General features: G+C 50.1%; 1 long non-coding RNA gene across 4 annotated transcripts in view; it reads left to right on the plus strand.

Annotated features, from left to right (window-relative positions):
* The window catches only part of LOC144249807 (uncharacterized), a 37,590-nt gene extending 30,650 nt beyond the window's left edge, over positions 1–6,940 (plus strand). For 3 of the 4 annotated variants that reach the window (XR_013342326.1, XR_013342324.1, XR_013342323.1), the window contains 2 exons: positions 3,381–4,124; positions 6,740–6,940. This is a non-coding gene — a long non-coding RNA (uncharacterized LOC144249807). The remainder of the gene's footprint in view (positions 1–3,380; positions 4,125–6,739) is intronic. The other variant, XR_013342325.1, reaches the window with a different exon arrangement.
* Positions 6,941–23,016: the final 16,076 nt, after the last annotated feature.

Here is a 23,016-nt window from a genome sequence, read left to right on the forward strand (position 1 = left end):
TACATGCAAAGGCTGACATTCCGAAGCTTTGGCATGACCCCCCAGGTGATCCCGAGCCCAAATTCCTACACCTAGTCATGCTAAGGAGGTTCTCTTCCCGGCTACCAGGAACACATCCCCTCCTACACATGTGACAAGTCACTGCCACCTCCTCTGCTCCAATCTCACTCATTGAGAATACCAAGTTCTAGGCACTGCAGCCTGCACCCTGGACATATCTCTGACTTCATCTGTCCACAGAACTTCCATCTGCACTTCTGGCCTGCCAAACCCACAATACACAGGCCCACTCACCGCTGGAGCTGGGCATGCTGAGGCTCTCCCTCCTCTGGTCAAGCCCTTAAGACGGACCTCTCTCTTCTTTATTTCCCACCATAGCCCCGGGGTTGGCTGTGTCTCCTGCCTTCCACTGTGTGGACACACAGGAGGCAGCCCTGCTGTCGGGCTTACCAGGATGCGCTTTGACTCTCTTAGGCTCTGTCCCTCTAGGAGGACATGAACAAAGCGGTTGTCTTCCACCTGCTCGCTGGAGTGAAGCAGTGAGGAGGTGCTACTGGTGACTTTTTTCATGCAGCACTCATTGCTTTGGGTGGCCTGGGGCAATGATCCTGCAGCCACTGCAGAGCTGCTGCTCACAGCTGCTGGGATCCTGGATGCCACTGCCACAGAAGGCTCTAAGAACTGTGGGGGATGACAACATCAGCAAAGCCCAGCACCTGCACCCCACCCAGCCTGGCAGTTGGCTCTGTGGGCATTCTACAACATCCATCCAGAACCTGAGGTTCTTGTCCCCTTGGAGGATGTGGAGTGGCACCAGGAGTAAAGAGTGAAGAAGGTGGCTGTTTACCTCCTTTGTTTTGATCTTCAACGACTTGCTGGCATCTGTTTCCCGAAGAAGAAAGTTATAATGCACTCCTCCAATCAGGCCGTGATATACTTTCGCATCAGCAGGGACCCTCAGCTCTGGAGAGGCAGGGGCAGAGGCATGGTAGGTGACACTCAAGGAATACACTACCCAACATCCCCCACAACTGAGAGCCTCTGCCAGCTCAGGTCTCACACACAGACCTGAGAGCCCCCGAATCCAGCTTCTGTTCCACCAAAGACTCCCCACTGATTAATCCCTGAGGACCCTCTATGCACAGGAGGTCCACTCCAGGAACACCTTTCAAGGAAATAGCCCCTTGTACCCCAGAACCCCTTAGCTCACGTTGGACCCATCAAAGAGAAACAGCTAGACTTTGTATCTGGATTGGTCCCCAAAGACTCATGTGTTGAAGGTTTTCGCCCCACTGCAGCAATGATCTCAGGTGGGTTTGGGGAAAAGCACTTGATGGTGGGTGTCTCCACCTTGCCAGTGGATTCATCCACTCATACAGAGATACACTAATTTGAGGGGTATGGTTTGGAGGTGTGTTGAGCGTGGGTGGCGGATGTCCACAACAGGGCTGTGCCATCCAGAGGAATATATTTCTCTTGAGTTCCCCACTTGTGCATTTCCTACCTGAGTATAATTCTCATTCACATTTTTAATCAATTTATTGTTATACTTCTTATTCGGCTTGTGTTTCTCCTTCTTGTTCTTGTTCTTCTTCATCTTCTCCTCATGCTTCTTCTTATAGTCATCTTGAACTTCTTATTCATGGTCTTCTCCTTCAACTTATTTTCATTTTTCTACTCCTCCTTCTACTTCTCCTCCTCCTCCTCCTCCTTCTTCATTTTCTTTTCTTTTCTCTCTCGCTCGTGCTCTCTCTCTCTCTCTCTCTCTCTCTCTCTCTCTCTCTCTCTCTCTCTCTCTCTCTCTCTCTCTCTCTCCAAGAACAGTTTACAAGCTATGAAGGGTTCTATTCTACCACACTCTTCTCTCTAGAAATGGCCTCTGGTCCTAAGTGGACTCAGTTTGCAATGAATAGAAAGATTGGAAGCCAGAAATGATTCTTCATTGAACTGCTTTTCTCATGTACTCATCTAGGTCAGGAAAGGCGGCCAAAGTAGGCACCCTGTGGTTGTCTGTCTTCTTTGACACAAGACAAAGAAGCTTCTCTTCTTGGCCCCTCGTGGATAATAGCTTTGCAATGCCTCCTCAGGCCAAGGAAAGAACACATGATAGGCAGGTCCACAGCCCCTGGGGAACATGAAGAACCTGCAGATTTATGCGCCATCAATTACACTTTGTTTTGTGCACAAGTCCCACCATACTCTTCCTGGGCATTGGGTCAACGCACACTGTGTTTTGGCTCCCAGTTATCCTGAGCCCACTGTGACTCACTGCTCCCTACCCTCTGATGGTTCCACTTACTCTGATGGTTCCAGGAAATATGCAGAAGCTCATAGTTTTTTGGATCCTCCTGCTGGAGCAAGTGTACATCTAAGGCCTTGCGGATGACGGCTGGAGTCCTATCCTGGCAGGTCACCTGAGCAGGGTTGGAGAAAGCTCATCAGAGAGGGAATTTGGGAGTAACTACCCAGAGGACATTGCTCGAGGACAGAGACAAGAGTGCTCTCAACACAAGGGCACCATCTTGTTACCCTGCTACCTGAGGCCTTCATGTGATCATGTGGGGTCTTCCTATGAGCCTCTAGTCCAATCTTGGTACAAGAGTTTGCTTCAACCTGCTATTCCCTACAGGGACAAGGGAATAAGGACCAAAAGGCTTTGTACAGACACACTCTAGTCCCATCAAGATGGGAGGAATGGTCCAGTGGACTTCCATATCCCTGCTCTGGTCTGGGATGCAGCTGCATTTTTGTGTGGACCAGGCACAAACCCTAGGTGCTTTGGTCCTGACAGCCAGGCACAACACACACTAGGACTCTTTAATGATAGGCATGGAAGTTGCTGGGCTCGAGAGTGTCAGTGCTTGCTGGGGTGTCAGGAGGTTCGGACCCAGCAGGTGCAGTGGTTCAACATGGCTCCCCTGGAGGTGGACACCAGAGTCTCAGCATGGATACTCCACACCCAGGAAAATTCTGCAGAGAGACCCGCTAAATCTCTATTCACATACATGCAAACTAGGACACTAATGGGCCCCTCCAAGGCCCCCCGTTGTCTATGACCCACACCTACCCACCCTAATCATTCTACAATGGCTCCCTTCCCTTCAACCAGCAACATATCCCCTCCCACACACAAGAAAATGACTGCCAACTCCTCTGCTTCAACCTCCACGGTTCAATATACTCCTCCTCAATACCAAGGTCAGTAGAGGATGGCCTGTACCCTCGATATTTCTCTGACCTCCTCTGAACCCAGCACTCACTCCTGCACTTCTGACCTGCACACCCCAAAACACGCAGGCCCACTCGCACCCAGACCTGGCATGCTGCTGCTCTCTCGCCTCTCTCTTCCTCATTTTATGCTCTCCTTCCTGACCTTCCAGAAGCTCCAGTTCAAGAAGACAGGCCTAGTCCAAGGCGTTTGCTGTGGACTCAGTCTTCCCCACTGTGGGCTCCCAGGAGACTCCCCTGCTCGAAGACTCACCAGGATGCTTCTATACTGTGTTGTCCTTTCGTCTTCCAGGTAGACGCGAATGACGCACCTGCCTCTCATCCGCTTGGTATATTTGGGCCGTGGGGAGTCCCGAGTGGAGACCCCTGATGTCCTGGACTCCGGCTCTACCCCTTCCCTGGGAGAAGGCTCTGGCTCTGGGGTTGGCTCAGGAGCCGTGACAGGAACTGAGCTTGTAGCTAGAGGAGAAAAGATGCCAACATGACTGCCTTGCCCTGACCTTCGCACAGACAGACAATACCCCTGCTGCCAGGAAGAACTCGGGCCCTTAGCCCACACGGGACCTCTTTGCAGACTGGGGTCACTTCCTGAATGGACAAAGGCTTATCCTAATTTCCAGCCCAACACCAGGCATACAGACTCCCTGCAGTGGGACAACAGTCGGACCTTTCCTCTTATACCCTTAGGTACTCACCCCGGTCCGCCTGGCTCTCAGGCTCTGCCTGGCTTGATCTGCCATCTTCAACCTGGGCCAGCAGGTGGTGTGCTTGGTGCTCCAGGTTAAAGCCACTCAGGAGGAGCCACATGTACGGCAGCAGCTGCTGCAGACTCAGAGAGCCTGGAGGCTGATGGGAAGCCTCAGAGTAGAAGTTCACCCAGGTCCCCAGGAAGGAAGGTGAGGCACTGTGGGGAGGCAGGTGTGGAGTCAGCAAAACCCTGGCCTTGCCTTCGCCACGGGCTCCAGAGCAAACCTCTGACCCTACCCTCCTGAACCGTCCCTGGTTCTGAACACACCAGTCCACCTCAGGCAAGACACAGTGGCTGTACAGGCAGGGTCAGGACAGGTCGCTACAGGCAAAGAACCTTAACGAAGGAGCGCTAGATCCATGGTTTGACCAGCTCTCCCCTCCTCTGGGCAGGCCTGACACTCTTCTTCCTCTTGGCTACGTGCTCTCCAACCTGGAGTGCACCTTCTGGGAGTGTCTGTCCTCCTGCCCACTCTTCTCAGGGCTCAAGAGACACCTCCTCCCCTGGCGTGGGCTGCAATGCTACCTCATTCTCTGTGAGCTCTCACTGAGTCCCCCTGAGTAGCGGTGGACCTGTCTTTTCCCATGAGTGCAGACCACATCTCTGTGGCCCTGGGGGAGGACAGGGAGGTGTGGTGTGGGGGGTCCATTATCCCAGGGCCTTCCCCAGAGGACCCTGACTCCACCTACAACTCCCTGCCTTACCCCTCCTACTGTTGAAGCCCCACACCTTACACTGCAGGCAGAAAACTGAATTGGGGAGAGCAGTCTTTCCTCAGCCTTCCCAAGTCAAATCACCTTGCAGGTCCCTATTCTGGAAACAGGAGCCCACCCTCTTGACCCCAAGCCCATTCCATGTTGAAGTTGGTCCAAGGGTCCACCATAGTCACTGAAGAGGACAACGTGCAGTTATGCCTCATGGAGTCAGGGATGCAGTCACATGTAGGATATGTACTCATGGCACCTGCGGTTTAGGCTGACCCCATGAAAAGGGACACAATGGCAATCATTTGCACCCCATTTTTCACTGAATTATGAAACGTGACTGGAAACGTGTCTTCACACAGTGGGTGCTTTCTCCATGTTCACCAGTGAATGAGCCCAAACTGCTGATTCCCACATATCTCTGGGTGTGGGAGCTGCCATGTCCAAAGCCCCTGTCCAGCTATGTCCCAGCTAGGACGCTCTGTCCCACTATGGAAACTAACATGTCTTTATTAACCCAAAAGTGCTTTTCCCAAGGCCCGAGTTTTGAGACGCCTCTAGCACAGATCTACGTTCTTCACAAAGCCAACATCACACCAGAAAGACCACCTGGCCTCACTGAGTCCACCTGGGAATGAGCTCAGTGCACACCATTGAGCTGTGGTGCCCAGTGTGTGGGGACTGCTCCACGGATCTCTGTGGATCAGCTGGAGTCAGGATGGTTTCTCTGCCTGAGAGGGGAAGTTCACTGCCCTTGCAAGGCTGTGGCAGGCACCTCCAGGACTCGTCCCGTTCGGGGCTGACATTCCACTATGAGTGTGGTCCTCTATCTCATTAGGTATCACAAACCTTTGGGTCCCTGAGAGGCACATGGCAGCCCCAAGACAGAGGCATGAGGGGGCTACACACTTGGGCTTGGTGGTCTGGTGCTTACCTTGGGAACAAGAGATCCAGCACCTGCTGGGTGGGGATGAAATCCCAGGAGATTAACCCCATGTTGCTGCTGAAATGTAGGTTCCTCCCACAAATGACAGGCAGGAGCTCATTCCTAAGCTGGTTGTGCCTGTAAGGTTCAAGGCTCTGAACCCTGAAGGGCTCCTCCGTGTTCTGATCATTTTCACCCTGGGTTGGGACCAAGAATGGTGGGTTCAAAATGGAAATGGTGACAAACAGAAAAATGACTTGTGCCAATACACTAGAGTCAAAGCACAATGGGACAGTTCCCATCAGTACAAACACACACACACACACACACACACAGAGTCAGAATAGGAGTCCTGGGCCATTCATCAGGGATCAGACTAGAGGGCCTGCTGGGCTCACCTGCCCTGTGCTACTTACTGTTACTCTTGAGCTCCTCTGCGACAATCGCCAGAGGCTCTGGCGTCTAAGATGAAGCCTCACCCAGTGTATCCACAAAAGGGCTAGTTGGCCCCCCTGAGATTCCTGGGAGCCTGAGGCTCGGCATTGTCTGCAACCACAGGAGAACATCCTTCTCCCTCCAGTGGCTCCAACCAAGTGAGCTCGGATGGCTTGGTCAGTGAAGTGGGTGCCTGGATACCAGGGTTCCATGTTCTGTTTGATCCATTGTCAAGGCAATGATGTCATTTCCTGTGCCCATACCTGAGCCTCTTTTCACATAAGACCACTTTCAAAAGCCCTATGGGCTGCTGATTTCTCCTCCATGCCTACCCATCTCAGGTGCGCAGGTGTTCACCAACAACTACCCAAACATCCCCACCAGCATCTGCCCTGCTTGGTGCCACTAGAGTTCCAGCTTGGAGCCTTCAAAAATGCATTCACAACCAGTCCTTCCCTCTCAGCAGCTTTTGGACCCTGGTCCCATCATTGGGCAACTCATGGTGTGCCCAGTCTTTTCTGGAAAGTAGGGTAGCATCTAATCTCTAGGGTTTATTGTGTCTATTGGCCCATAACACCCTCTATTCTCTCTGAAACTGAAAGATTAATAAAATAGGTACTTGTCATTCCGTTTTTCTATATGCTTAACAAAACACTGTTAAAATTCCTGAGAAACTGTTTTTGCTAATCTTGTTTCCAGAATGTGCTGTCCCCAACTGCCAAGCTGCAGAATTCACTCCCTCACTCGGTTACAGGCAAGCTGCCCACTCGCCCTGACCTGTCAATAAACTTCCCTCCCTGCCCTCTCCAAGAAAAGTATAGAAGTTCTGCTCAAGCTGTTCTCAGGGCTCTATCTCTCTTTGCTATAGAGAGAGCCCTAGCATGCTGGTCTCCAAATAAACCCACCCTTCTGCTGTTGCATAAGAGAGTCTCTTGTGGTCTCTTACTCCGACCCTTACAAAACCAGAGATGGGACTCACAGGTGGCTAAAGCACAAATGTAGAGATGGGACAATCACAAGAAGGGGAGAGACAAAGAATGCACCCTAACTCAATCAGGCCTGTGTCCCACACAGGGACGTGGCCAATGTCCGTCCCATTGTGGCTGCAGTTCCCTCTCTACACCATGGCAAGTTGGAGGGGACTGAGATGCAGAGGCTGCTCCCCTCTGCCATACAACTTCCCAAGGCTTCTCCTAAGATTTCAAAAGGGCCAAGTGTGTTTAGTGTTGGGGTCTCACAGAGACTCCAAGGTACCACAGCATCCTGCTGCCCAGAACCGGTTCACCCCTCACCTCAAGGGGGCTCAGCCTCTGGATTCATGGGAATTGAAGTGGGTACAGGTGATGGGATATCACCTCCAAGACTGAGTTATGCCAAGTCCATGACCCCTGTCTGCATCCCTGTCTCCAGCACCACTCCCCTCTCTCTCTTTCCTCCTCAGAACAAACAAATCCATTTAGGAAGTGTGTCCTGTGTTAAAGACATGACAGTCACCCATCCTCTCATTACAAAAACACTGAGGCTCAGCCAACATGGATCCTACCAGGAACACAGGCATAAACTCAGACTCTGATCCTCCCAGCTGAGACTCAGTGGAGTCTGGACTCTCAGCCTCCTGAGAAGAGGAAAAAGAGGTGCCTAGCCAAGCCACCTTGGATGCAGCCGCACACAAACTGAACTCATCAATGCCCCTTGCTCTCAGTTGTGAGTAAGAGGGGAAGTGGTGTTTCACAACCCTGGACATCAAGTGCAGTCTCCAGGCTTTGGGGTGTGCCCTGGCCTCTCTCTATCTGCTCAGGCCCTCCAACCCACACTGGCCTCTTACCCAACCTCCTCCTAGGGCCAAACTCAATCCTGCCTCTCAATTTCTGCTGCCTTCCCCAACACACTGCACCCCAGATAGAGCAGGGCTGGCTCTCTGTAATCATGCTGGTGCCAGCACCAATGCCACCCCACTGACATAATTCTGAGTCCCAACCTAGGCACTCCAGCTGTCTTTGCCACACCTGGCCTGTTTGGGCTCTGGCTCTTGCTCTTTTCTTTCATGTGCATGTGTTTTGAGGTTTTGAGTTTCTCCCACTGCAGAACTGCAGCTGTAGCAGGGTAGAGCTCATGAGGGTGACATTCTGAGCCACATCTAATCCCATCAGGACTGTTCACTGGGGTGACTGCTGGAACACAGTGATGAGTGAACACATGGGAGGTGGTTGGACCCACCTTGCCTCTGAGTGGCTTCCTTTCAGGACAGGAATGTAGGGATGGGAGCCCCTGGCGTGGGATGCTTTGCACAAGGCGTGACCATGGGCTCTCTTTCCTGGCAAAAATGGCTCCACTCAGCATGGAGAGCACTGTCATTCCTGGTGGCTAACAACAGCCCTGGACCCCAGAAAGGAACCCACACTCAAGTTTTACGTCTGAGTGTGCGTGTTCTCGAGGAAATGGGGTCTCCTGATCCCAGGTGCAAAGGGGTAAGTCCTCTAACTCCAGGGGCCATGAAGGGACATCTGAGTTTCCCTCGTCCTTCTTTCCCTCTCTGAACCCAGGGTGTCCTCACACTAACCACAGTTAGGACCCTGGCCTCATTCCCCAGTGAGGATCATTAGGCTCCATAAAGGACAGTCTCTAAGATGCTCAGTGGACCAACACCCTCTGCACAACCCATAACCCTATTCACCCAAGAGGCAAGAGGATTTCTATTCAGGAAAACCAGGAAAGGGAGAGCCTTTCTCAAGGACACAAGGACATTAGTGAGTGAGGGAGTGATTAATGGATGGAGAACTATTTCCAACACCAACTTCCAGGAGCATATATGGCCCTTTGGAGAATTCTGCAGTGTGTTGGTGATTAAGGAGAATGTGTGAATCCAGGGGTCACTAGGTCCTCTCAGCCATAAGGAGGGAAATTGCCATAAAGGAACTAGGACAAGGGTGCAAGGAATGCTCACTGGGGGGAGATCGGAAGGAAGGAAAGTGTACTCATTAGAAAAGTGTCGCCTGAAAATTCTTAGCCAGCCAAAAGTCGTGCGAACTTGTGTGGGAAAAGAGTCTTTGCACAGTGATGAAACTAAGAGCTCACATGATGGAACACAGCATCAACTGGGACCAAATCCAATATCTGATATTCTTGTAGGAAGAGGAGAGTCTGGACCCAGAGACCAGGGAGACTTGGGGATACCAGCTATGTGAGGTTGGAGCCAGGGCGGGATGCCCATATGGGAACCACAGATCGTGGGCAGCAATAGGAGAGTGGGCAAGGGCTGGGAGAGTTGGGGGGACAGTCCCCTAGGAACCTGTGAGGTGTTTTGGCAGTGGGACCGCCGAACACCTTGTGTGTTGAGCCCCTGGAGCTTGAGGGAAGGCCCTTCCTCTGTTGTTGGCCACCCAGTTGACAGAGTTTGGTTGTAGCAGGCCTAGGACCCAGCCAAAGGTCTGAGCATGTTGGCCATGCAGGGTGGATCTGGACCGCAGACACACTCTGATGACTGTAGGGTCTCAGCCCTGCATCAACACAAGCACCAAGTCAGGCCAGGTGGGGAAAGGGCTAGGAACACACTCTGGGGGCTGGTGCCTATATTACTGGGAGCACTTCTGACCCCAATTCCCTGATCTGCTGCCAACACAAGCTACAGAGGAGGGTGGAGGGACACAGAGCATGGATCTTCCCCACTCAGTGGGCCCAGGCATGTACCATGGCCAGCAGCCTCGTGCCTTGCCCAGTGAGTCCTGAAGCTGCCCCCTCTTCCCATCCTGAGAGCTCTTCCCTTCCTCATGTGCTACTACCTTCCCACTGTCGCTGGAAATATCTACTTGCTGTGGTCCTCAGGCAGTTTATGATTTAAGTTAAAAAAAAAAAAACAGGTCTTGGTGCTCAAAAATATTTGATTTGCCCATCCTCATCCCCCAACCCCAATATTTTCATTATTTCCTCAACATATGAAATTTTACTAGCAAAAAGTTAATTTTGAATTATACAAAGTTGATTCAAATAACATTGGTATACATAATCAATCACCGGACTTTCAATGTTTGTTCTCCTTCCCTGTTAGAAACTGCTCGGAAAAAAGAGAACAGAGGGGGCTGGGGATGTGGCTCAAGTGGTAACGTGTTCGACTGGCATGCGTGAGTCAGTGGGTTCGATCCTCAGCACCACATAAAATAAAATAAAGATGTGTCCACTGAAAACTGAAAAAAATAAAAAAACAAACAAACAAAGAGAACAGAGGACAGACTCATGGAAGTGCTTGAACTGATAAGAAGCTCCCACTCAAGCTCAGCATTCAGTCCTGGACAGAGTAAGACTGGTCCATTTTGACATCTACTCCAAAGAGTCTACCAGACAGAATCCTCTGACTGATCCCTGACTGAGCCATAGGAACTGGCTAGAAAAGCCTTCACATCCTCAATACATTCTTCACTTCAGAATACTGGACAAGCATTGATATCCATCTCTCGTTACCTTGCTCCCCAGCCAACCATTCTTCAACAAATTCAAAGGAGCAACTCATGCAAGCACACAGAAAGGGATGTTCACTACACACATCCATGTGCGAAAAAGACAACTGGTATTTCTTTTTTGGGCTATTTCAAATGAAATCCCTTATGCATGACCTCCACAAACCAAAAAAAAAAAAAAAATTGTGAAATTCCCATGTAGAAGACAAGATACACTTGCCAAGGAGGCAGTGCCAAGAATTTTGACACTCCAAATGTAGAGTGTGTGTTTTAGGAGGCAGTCACAGTCTCCATGAGAGAGTCCCATAAAATCAATTAGGAAGATACATGCTCTAGCCCTACCATGCAAGTGATGTGACCTTGAAAGTGTCACTTAGTCTTAGCAACCATCACCACTAACCACTAAGTCAATGAATAAAGGTCCTCAGGTGTCAAGCTACAAAATGCGGGATGAGCATGGATGAGGAGGGGCGGGAGAATCCTCCCCCTCTAACACAATTAGGGAAGGATGTGCTGCCCTCAAGTGGCTGGGGGGCCTGGGATCCTGCCACAGAGGGGGATTCCAAACTTCACATCCCCTGACCCAGGCCAGAAGACCAGGTAGAGTCCAAGGACCCTGGGGCGGCCCAATGGCAATAAAGGTCAAAAGGAACTGGGAACTGCCTGGACCCTCAATCCCCTACTCTGAGCAGGGCTGCATGACGAGGCCAGAGGCCATCCACAGCAATCTGCCTTCACAGGAAAAGAGGGACTGCAGGCTGCCTCTGGCTCACTGAATCAGGGTGGTGTTTTCATAAAGCAAGACCACTTCCTTACATTTGACCAGCAGCTCATGCGCTGACAGCACAATGGCTGGCTTGACTCAGGCCCTGAGAAATGAAATAGAAAATTCATAGCAAACCCATCTTTAGCTCTTCTACATCATCAGGGGGTGTGATTCATTTCCATCAACAAAGATGTCTGAAATGATGTCTAAACATGCTGGGGACTCACCTCTGTGTGGAACTTTTTAGGAAAAAGGGGATCAAATCTCATGAAGCAACTCTTCTCTCCTCTAGCCCATGGGCAATGCAAGGAACCTGCATGATACCAGAGGCTCACTCTCTCTTCTCATGTCTTCTGGAAAGGATTCATTAATGCTTCCTTCAAGGTGAAGCAGAAGCCTGCATTCCCAGCTGCACAGAAGTGTTTTAGGGCAGTGTCTCCCTTAAAACCCAAGAAGAAAAACAGGTCATTAAACAGGCACATGGATTAGAGTACATGACCAATGATCCCTCCTCCCTGGAGCCTTCCACATGCCCATCTTCCACATTCACAGAGAAATCCTTGGCCATTCTCAAGACCAGGAGACCATGATGCTCATCACCAGGAAGTCAATAGGAACATGAACAGAGCAGCATGGATTTCAGAAGGTGGCACACCAAGGATCTGCAGCACAGCTGCTAGAACACAAGAGCTTAACTTCAGTATTGACTTTCTGCCACCTGCCTAGTACGATGTTAATGTCAAGCACAACATGCAGATATGCAAGTAGTGGGTGACACCGTGCATCCATTCACAGAAGTGGGCAACATCTTCATTGGAACAAGGAAGTATCTTATCCTTACTCATAAAAATCATCACAAAGAATAAAATGGATGCAAGACTTCTCATTTCACTATTATGTAGCTGTTGGAATTCCCTATTAAATAATACCTCCTCCAAAATAAAAAGTATCTCAGACATGTGTCAACTATTCAATGGATGACATTTTAAAAACTAGGCCTTTACTTAATATTTATGTATGCTATAGCCCTGCCTAAGGCTCTTTGAGAAAGGAGCACATAGAATTGGATCTTTGAAAATCTCACATTTGCTGATAAATATTACCGACAATGTCAGGCATGGCGAAGTGAAAAGTGGGACTTTGGATACTCAAAGAACACAATGTTGTGGGATTGGTGTCTCTGACTCATAGACAGCATGTGGTTTCTATGAAATCCAGTGAGGGAGCAGGAGGAACGAAGCTCATTGAACAGATGACCTCAGGGGATACTGGCGGATAGGCCAAACTGGAGAACATGTTCCAGCTAACATTGGTATTTGGGCTCCTGAGCCCAGTCCTGTTTTTAAAAAAGTTGCTGACAGGCAGTGTTCATTAAAAAATGTCTACCATGTAAAAGTGGGTAATTTAAATGTCACCTAGGTACACATCTGATAGAACGGTCTGCCAACCTATGAATTTCATTCTAACAAATAAAAAGAAAAACACAGACATGAGACATAAAGATAAAAGCTTGTCTTCACCAGGATGCCTAAAAATAGGTTTTATTTGCCTCATGCAAATATCTTTCAATAGAACTTCTGATTTCTGAATGAACCCATTCAATTTTATAATGCACAGATCATAAGGTTTTCTTTACAGAATATTCTCTTCTTCTTCTTCTTAAAGCGTCACATAGAAAATGTCTCACAGGACATAGGAGGGGAATGACCCAAAGGATGAGAGAATGGCTGGAACCGTTCTCAAATGTGCCCATGTAGCCTAAAGTTTGAAGGCACCTAATTGTAGTCTAAAACAATGATGAACCTATTTGATCCATTAATTAATAAATATCACCGCTTTACCACTTGAACCAAATCACAGAAAAATGGAAACAGATGATCGAATTCCTCTTCTCCCATCACCTCCTGGACCAGACTCTCCCCAGAGGTGGCTTTGGTCATCTGTTTGTTAGGGAGTCACCCGTGGTCCCCTATCTCTCAGAAAAGAGGATCACCTCAGCTACTGTCCCTAAAGCCAAGTGATGGCTGCGGTTTCCACACTGTGTGGATCTGGAGAGATGCACAGTGCCGCTGGACCAGCCTATGTTCAGGGCTGTGTCTGTGTCTCACAGCTGAAACATGTGGTCCAGGGTCTTCTTTCCACCCACAGGTCCTAAGAACTTGCAGTCAGCACGTGCCTCCTTATTCACTGTGGCCACAGACTTCCTGCCAATGGCCATTGCATTGTACATGTCCTATAATTTAACACAACATTGAAATGAACTTCCTTCTGGGAGCTTCCCAGGGCACGTGCCAAGACCTGAATTTCTGTGTTGTAGGGAGCATAGCATTCGTGCATTTTTTAAGTTTCATGGATAATGTTAAATGTGTCTCCAAAGTGTATGAAAAAAAGCTTATCTTCCTATCCCCTCCCAGCACATATTATCAACATCCTTGATTTTTGTAAAAAATAAATAAATAAAATACATCATTTGAGCCTGTGTTCATCTGCTTGCCAGCTGTGTTCCAGTGACCTCCTCCCGTGCATAGTGCTCATCTGTGTTTCTCCTCGTGCCTCCTGTTCTACTGGGTTGCCATTTCCTCCCAATCGGTCCCTCTGTTTTGGCAATGTTTGGGGCATATTTCGTTGGAGAGTAGTTTCTAATGTGGATGGTCAATTGAACCATCTTGACAGCTTTGGGTTTTGAGGATTGAAGCCAACCCTCCCCATTTCGAGGCCACAGCCTCTTCTCCTAGATTTCTACCAGTATTCCAGTAAATATTTCATTTAATTTGGTTGGTCTCTGGCTCTGGGTTCATGACTTAGGTCCTGCACTTGCTAGCAGAGACATTGTGCTTTCTGGTTTGTTGTGTTGGCTTCTTGGGGACACTGTGATGATCCGGTAGGCAAGGCAGGTAGAGTGGCTGGCCCAGAGCATGGCCCAGAGGGAACGTTTGATCAACATTATTTGTAAAATGACAGCTGTCAATTATCACAACCAACATGAAAGGCCATCATAATAATCATCATTATTAAAATATTGGTCACAATAGTGTTTTCTACTTCTATGGTACAACTGTGTTATACTCTCCATGAGTGAGGTCACAGGCCATGTGTCATTGTGTGCCTGCTTCTGTCACTTAGCCTGGAGGTCCCTGGCATAGTTTGCGCTTCAGGACTGGAAGCTCTTTTACGATACAGTTTTGAAGTGGCCATTGGTCGCCTGATGGTACTCCATGGGGTCATCTGAGCCTGGCTTACATCTGGCTCCTGCAACCAACATCCTGTTTTGCTAGAAACTCCATAGACAGAGGCTTGGAACTCCTGCTCTCTTGTTCATCTCTGAAGTTCTGCCATTTCTTCTCAGATGGCTCCATCTCCAAACCTTTCAACCCCCTCCCCTGCTCCAGGGCTTTGAAGCGGTTTCTTTGGAAGCTTCTGCACAGGGTTAAGGACAAGCCATTCCTCACATGCTCCTTCAACAGGAGGAAGAGAGGGACCAGAGGGGCCACAGGGAGCAACCTCCTGCTCTGTTTCCAGGCAGCCACTTCCAGGCTGGGGCTGCAGCCTGGTGCTGTCAGGACGGCTCTGGCTAGGGGGGAAGCCCTCCCCAAGCCTGGGTCACAGCCTCCCGTGCTCCAGGGCAGCTGGTGAGCACTGGTGGAGGTGGAGGGGAAGGCTTGCCCCCCAGAAGTCGGGTCTGGACAGCATTCAGGTGGGAAGAGACCACTGGTCACCAAGGGGATGTGAAGCAGGGGTGACCCAGGGCAGCCATGGGATCTCCTCTAAAGACCACTGTGGTCCCAGCAGTACAAAGGGACTGACATTATTACTCTTCCCTGTTTTAAGGACAGAGGTGTGGAAGGGATTCCTGAAAGTCACAGAAAACATGGCTCACAGGCTTCAGTTTGCCATCTAGGAGTGACCTTGGGCGCACTGGTGGCAATTCCCCGGACCCTTGATGAGCCCCTGGCATCCTCCCAGTGAGTCCTCCCAGGCCCAGTCTCAGGGGCAGACAGCTGCTCTGACTGCTCTCCCTGGACCTGAGGATGACATGGGGTTTTGAAATCCTTTTTATTGCCGCACTGGGCATTGAACCCAGGGCCTTGCACATGCTAGGCAAGTGCTCTACCGCGGAGCTCACCCAGCCCTGAGGGTGACAGGTTTGGAGAGCATTTGCTAACTGAGACTTGGTGAGGTGAATCCCCATAGCCCTGAAGTCAGCACGTTTCTCTACCAGCTGCGTTTGCAGGGTTAAGATCTTAGCTTGAGTTTTGTTTTCCCTTATTTCTTCATCTCTCTCTCTCTCTCTCTCTCTCTTTGGTACCAGGGGTTGAACCAAGGGGCACTTTACCACTGAGCCACATCCCCAGCCCTTTTTAAAATACTTCATTACAGACAGAGTCTCACTGAGTTGCTCAGAGCCTCACTAAATGGCTAAGGTTGGCTTCAAACATGCCATCCTCCAGCCTCAGCCTCCAGAGTTGCTGGGATTACAGGCAAGCACCACTGCCCCCCAGCTCTGCACTATTCTTAATCAGAGAACCTGTGGGGCTATGTTTACTAGGTATGAATTGAGTTGCCCTCCAGAGAAAAGAAAAAGTAACAAAGCACTGCTGTGTGGGCAAATCAGGGATGACCCCAGGACAGGGTCAGCTTTCTCTCCAAGGAAACCCCACTGCCAAAAATGAGCCCCTTGGCCAACACAGTGGTGCACTCCTGTAATCCCTGCACCTCGGGAGGCTGAGGCAGGAGGATCAAAACTTCAAAATAAGCCTTAGAAATGGCAAGGCACTAAGCAAAGTAGTGAGACCCTGACTCTAAATGAAATTCAAAATTGGGCTGGGGATGGGGTTCAGTGGTCAAGCATCCCTGAGATCAATCACCGGTACCACCCCCCACCCCCCCACCCCCCGTGAAATAAAAGAGCCTCTGCTAAGGACTTCCATGTTGGCTGAGACAGCTGCCTGCAGCGGGTGTCCTGCAGATGGCAGTCAATCTCCCCAGGCCTGGGCTGTGGGGAGGGGTTGGCCTGGTGACCAGGGGTTAGCCCCCAGCTAATGATCACTTGGTATTGTGGTTTGGATGTCAAATGTCCCCATTGCCCATGTGCTAAAGGCTTGGTCACCAGCCTGTGGCCCTTGGGACATAATGGAAACTTTAGGAGGTGGGGCCTAGTGGAGGGAATGAGATCATTAGGAGTGTGACCTTGAGGGGATATTGGGACCCAGCCCAGTACTACCCGTACCCCCACCCCACTTCCCAGAGGTGAGCAGCCTCCTCTGTCACATGCTCCAGCTGCCAGGATGTCCTACTGTGCTGCCACAGGCCCAAAGCAACAGGGCTAAAGGTGCCATGGACTGAGACCTATGCAGCCATGAGCTAAAAGAAACCCTGTTTCCTTTTAAGGGGATTCTCTCAGATGCTTTGTCACAGCAACAGAAAGCAGACAGCACCCTTGGTCTGTGCCCTTGCTTTATAGATGGGGATGCTGAGGGCCCACAGGAAGCCGAGCAGCCCCAGTCACATGGTCCTGTAAAAACAACTATTATCCATTCATTCACTGACTACGTGGCAGGAGCTGGACTCCAGATCTCATTGTTTGAAAAAGTTGTGTTTCCTTCCTGCCCCTTAGTCCCTCGCTCTCTCTTTTTGTATGAATCCAAGAAGGACCTTTAGGAGATTGCAATGCCACCCAGTCATCCTGGCCAACTTTGTATTTGAACATGAAGTTCATGGGATGTTTCTGCTTCACCATGTGTTAGTCACTAGTCATCAGAGAGCTCTGTGCTTTCACCTACAGAGTGCCACCCCACTTCCCTGCTGCAAGGGCTCTTCCTGCCAGGTCACCTGCTGGATGGAGGGCACTGCCCAGTGCCCTAGATCTCTCCTGAATGTCCCATGACCAACCCACTGCAGGCCAGGCAGACATCCACAGAAAAAACAGCGAGAGGGTCTGGTGCCCCCTTCAGAAAGCACCCCCATCCAGGTACTGTTATATAGATGCCCACAGAACATTTCCCAAACCTGCAGCAGCTTGGACTGCATCCAAATGCAACCACAGGCCGAGCACAGTGGCACCCACCTGTGATAGAGTGACTCAGGAGGCTGAGGCAGGAGGATTGTGGGTTTGAGGCCAGGTTTAGCAACTTATTGAGGCACTGTCTTAAGATAAAGAATTAAAAGGGCTGAGGATGTAGCTCAGTGGCAGAGCCCCTGGTCCAATCCCCAGTACCAAGAGGAGGTGGAGATACCAGAGATGGAAACTTCTGAGTTGGGTCAATGGTAACTCCAAGCCCAATGAGACTGAATGCACAGGGGAAGCTTTAACCCGGAAAAGAAAAGGAGGCAGGGAGCTTCAGCTCCAGGTAAAGGACTAGGAATTGAACCCGGGTGCCTTACCACTGAGCACACCCCAATCCTTTTTATTCTTGTTTTGAGAAGGGGTCTTGCTACGTCACTGAGGGTCTCACTAAATCACCAAGGTTGACCTCAAGTGATCCTCCTGCCTCAGCCACCCGAGAATCTCTGGGATTACAGGCATGCACCACCATGCCCAGCAGGAAAGGAACTTTTATCAGTGCAGCCACACGGGGAAGGCAAGGGGACCCACATCTTAGCCTGTCTTCAGGGAGTGACAATGACTTGGAGCTTTTATAGAAAGGGGAATGAGGCAAGGGCTTGGGCTTTGCACAGCTGCCAAAGCAGGTGGTCCTGACCAGGTGAGGTCTGTCCATCATCCCAGGATTGGCCAGGTGGGGCCTTGTCAGGAGAGCTGTGTCACCTGCTTTGGCTCTCAGATGCACATCAGATCAGACCTTGTTCCTGGGACATGAAACAGACTGCATGGGGGCGGGGGTCTGGATTCTGAATTAAGAGCAACTTCCTTCTGCTGCAACCCCCACGCCCACCTCAGGAGCCAGGAAAGCTAAGATGGGTCCCGCCCTTCCTCAGGCCTGGGCACAGGCCATTTGCCTAGGCATTTTCTGTGTTTTTCCCATTTTTGCTTTTCTTCAGGCCAAGGAAATTGATGTATGTAGATCACTTGGGTTTTGTTTCTATAAACTGTAACCACTTCTGTGGGTCAGGGGCTTCCTCCAAGCCTCTAGCTGCTTCTCCCCAGTTTCATCAAACAGATAAAGTTCAGTTTTTTCCTTTTTTCTTCCTTCTTTCTTTCTCTCTCTTTCTTTCTTTTTTTTGCCTGTTCCTTATGCTGGTGGGCACTGATGCAGCTAGCAGGGTCCAGGCAGGGTCCCTGGGCTGGGCTCCCAGTAACAAATCCAAGGTGACTCAGGGCAAAGGGGATGGATGGGCCATATATTGAGGCAGAGATGCTGCCCTTCTAATTCTGCCTTTAGCCATCCATTGAACGTCTGTGGGTAGAGGTGGAGGGCTGGAGTCCTCCTCACAAACTCCCCACGACTCAAGTCAGCAAACACTGGAAGCCCTGTCGCCCTCAGGGAAAGGGCCCCAGACAGTTCCTCAGTGCCTCCCAAAGACTGCCAAGGGAGAAGTCCCTTGGGGCCCGACTCCAGGAGGATCATCAAGGGGCGGGACAGGGGGACTTCAGGTAAAAAGCTGCAGCCAGCTCGCCCTAGGACCCCAGCCCTCACCAGCCCCACCCTGTTCCTGGACAGAAAGGTTTCCTCGAGCATCCTCACTGGGTGTCCCTGCAGCAGGGCCCCAAGATTGCCCTGGAAAGGGATCTGTCAGGTGGGAGCGACCGATTTCCCTGATATATGCTGCTCAGCCCCAGTATCCCCTTCTCTAGGCTCGGCAGAGTCCCCTGCACCTGCAATGTGCCCAGATGTTCCTGGCCTGCAGCCCTGGCTCTGAACCAGCCTCGTGGAACACTGGGTGCACAGTGGAGGCCCGCGTGGAGCACCCTCCTCCCAGTGCACACCTCCTACTCATCCCTTGGCACATCCCCAACCCTCTTTGCTCCCGGGACCCCTCAACTTTCTTTCCAAAGGCTTTGGAATCCCAGGCGGGGCTTCTCCCCTTTATCCCCAAAGGATTGATGCATGAGGGAAGGGACCTGCATCTGGGGGCAGAGAGACCTCGCTTTAGCATCATGTTGCCTACGTGGTACTTACACCCCTGAAGATCTCGCCCAGCATTTGAAGCAGGATCGATTTAGCCATGCAGCAGGTAAGCACTGCTAAGCTCAAAACATTGCATGGACAGGAAAGAGATTTCTTCTGGAATCTATTTCTACATCATAGTCTTCAGTAAAGGAAGAGACCACTTGGGGGCTTCTCTGTCCCCTGTTGGTTGTAGCTAATTTCAAAAAACAGTTTCAATGAAGGGCAGCAACCTGCACATTTCAAGCACACTCTGCTGAGTTCCAATACTATGCATCAGCTGTGAGGGCACCACAATCAATATAAACAACATGTCTATCACCCCAAAAGTTTCCTCCTGCCTCTCTGCAATCCCTTCACACCTCCACCATCCCCCCTCACATCTCCAGGTGACCCCTGATCTGCTTTTGTTACTATATACTTTCTAGAAGTTTCAATAAACGGAATCATACAGCATGTTTTATTTTTTTTTTAAATCTGGCTTCTTTCAACATAATTATTTTGAGCATCATCAATGTGAAGTGCCAATAGCTCACCCTTTCCTATTTTTGAGTGATCAACTGTCTCTTAAGGTGGGCCTGGGGTGTCTGCATCCACTCACCTGCTGATAGACATCTACACTGTTTCCAGTTCTTGTCTATAAACAAAGCTGCTATGAAAATGTGTATACTAGTCTTGGCAAAGGCAGGTTGTAATTGATGGATTTCTGGAGGCTCAGTAGGCAAGTTGAATATTGAAAATTCCAGGGAGGGAACCCAGTGGGCAGAGCTTGTTCTGCAGAGTGAAGTCCTGAGTTTAACCCCCAGCACAAAAAAAAAAAAAAAAAAAAAAAAAAAAAAAAAAAAGAAAAGAAAAGAAAGAAAGAAAGAAACAGAAAAAAGAAAAAGAAAAACTCAGAACCACCGCCAGATCACAGGGGCCCTCCACCTTTGTGGGTTTTACCTGCAGGATTTCAGTGTTCCCACTGAGACTGTCTCCAGGTTCCTCATGTTTCTGGACCTTTCTGACATACGCCAGAGCATTCTGTTCCTAACAAGGCTGCCCTCTAGAGAAACTGCTTTATCAGAGTCTGAACAACTGGGATTCACCAGAGCCTGTGTCACCTGGGGGAAGGCAGGCACCCAGCTCCAGCACCCTCCTTCCTGCTGTTCCACCTAAGAGGGCAACAGGCAGAAGCACTGGGGACATTCCCAGCCCAGGATGCAGGCTCAGGAGACAGGGACCCGCTGGAGGGGCCACAGAAAGCTTGCCTCCCACTCCTGGACACTCCCCAAGGCCTATTTCCAGGAGCTCCCTTCCCCAGTGCTAGAGTTACAAGGCAGAGTAAAAGGCAAAGGCCTGAGAGAGGAGCAAGCATGGACACTAGACTCCCACCAGGAGGGATGCTGGGAACCTCAGATCAGGAACCCCCCAAACAACCACGACTAACCTGCCAAGGGCTCTCATGGAAAGACAGAGAACAGGCATGAGCAGAGGGGACAAGGCAGCAAGAGATGGAGACACAAAATGGTGGGACACAAATGAGGAAGAGCTTTGATGAGCTCATTAACATACTGGACTCCACTGAGCAAAGAATGTCTAAGCTTCCAAAACAGGAAATCAAAGCAAGATAGGGAGCGGGAGAGGGAGAAGAGGGAGAGGGAGAAGAGGGAGAGGGAGAGGGAGAGGGAGAGGGTTTGCATCTGAAATCTCCCACAAAAGGCTCCTGTGCCGAAGATTCAGTCCCCACATGAGCCATCTTCATGGGTGGGTTTGGAGGGAAGCATTGGATGGTGAGTGCTCTGATGTCAACATGAAATTCTCATTCAAGATGAATACACTACTGGGGGGTGGGAGGGACTGGAAGAAAGGTTGAGCATGGTTGGAGGAAGACCTAAACAGGGTTGTGCCCTGGGCAACAGTACCTTGTTCCTGTAGGCTCCACTGAATCCTCATTCTCCAAGTAGAGGTCCTCCTTCTCCTCTTCATCTTTCTCTCTCTCCCTCTCTCCCAGTCTATGCCACAGCCACATCGCATGGGCTAGCAACTGTCCACTCCCTCAACATCCTGCACCAAATGGGCAGCATGTTCCACTCTGCAGGAGACCTGAGGCTTGGTTCTTTAGCACCTTGACAAGAAAGGGGCTCCAGTCCCTCCAGTGCATGGAGAGCCCTGGGGAGTGTTTCATGGATCCTTTTTCTCTTCTGGATACTGGTGGGGGGGGACTGTACTCGGCATCCTATCTCCACACTTAAGTGTCATGTGCAGTGGAACATGCTGTAATCCCAGCAGCTCCAGAGACTGAGGCAGGAGGATAATGAGTTCAAAGCCAGCCTCAGCAATGGCATGATGCTAAGTAACTTGGTGAGACCCTATCTCTGAATAAAATATAAAATAGGGCTGTGGATGTGGCTCAGGGGTCAAGTGCCTGAGTTCAATCCCTGGTACCCTCCCCCCCAAAAAAAAAAAGGTTTCAAAGCAGTTCATTGCCTCCTTCTGAACCAAAGGAGAAAATACAGTGTCTTTTCTGTCCCATTCTGTTCAAGTGAACTGGGAACTGTCACTAACTTGCCCTTCTCAAAGCCACCTGGGCATACCCACAGCCTGTGTCTTTGCTGGTTCCCAGCTTGGGTATGCAAGATCAGTAAGTGACTCAAGATGTCTGCATCCCCTGCCCATTCTCATCTGTGGCTAATTCTGCCTCCCTCTAGGGTTCCGTCCATCCCCAGTGGGTGACTGCTATGGTTCGAATATGTCCTCCTACATTCCCATGCTGGAAACCTAGTTCCCAATGCAACAGTGTTGAGAAGTGACAGGTCACCAGGGCTCCATCTCCATCAGTGGCTTGATGTTGCTCTTACATGACGAGGTTCATTACTGCAGGAGTGAACTTGCTACAGAAATGAGTTCAGGACTGACTTTCTCTTGCCATGTTAAGACACAGCAAGAATGTCCTCACCAGACATGGCCCCTTGACCTAGAACTTCCTCCCTTCAGAAGGCTTGATCATATCCCTTCCTGGATTGTGCCACGTGCTCTCTCCCCCCTCCTCTGAGCCACAAAGCTCCTTGCAGCATGTCTTTGATCTGGTGTGCTGGCCGTGAGCCTTCTGTGCACAGTTCTTGCTCATTGCTATATCCTATGCTCACAATGAACCTTGGGAGGATACTCCTACTTCAAGAGGAAGAAACTGGGATTACAATGGAGGTGGCTGGGCCAGCTTCACTGTGTGTCAAATGTCTGAGCCATTTCATGGTTTTGAAATTAACCAAGAAACAAAGTGTCAAGTGTAAACATGAAAAGCTTCTTTTGCTTGTCTGCATCTGCTAATACAGTCTCAACAGGCAACGATAAATGCACAGAACATTCATCTTGGCACAATCTAATTGTGAAAATAACATAAGTTTCAATGGAACTAATGCATCCCCCTGTGGAGTTTTCATTAGGTGGTCATTAGGACTGGCGATGAAGATCTGAGACCCGCTTATCTTCGTGTACATTTGTCAAATGTTTTGTTGAATGAAAAAGAGCACAGGTCGACCAAACATGCTTCAGAAGTTACCACCATAGTGTTGCTGCAGTCTCACAGGTAACTTCAGTGCATGTGAAGCTCGGACACTTAAAGAGGGGGATGGAGGGGAGTGGGGAGCGGGGAAGAAATCTGTTTTACAAGGGAACAAATGACACATGTTCTGCAACTCCCCTTCTCACTTAACC

Source organism: Urocitellus parryii, chromosome 12 (assembly GCF_045843805.1).
Source record: "Urocitellus parryii isolate mUroPar1 chromosome 12, mUroPar1.hap1, whole genome shotgun sequence".
In the NCBI taxonomy this organism is placed as follows: Eukaryota; Metazoa; Chordata; class Mammalia; order Rodentia; family Sciuridae; genus Urocitellus; species Urocitellus parryii.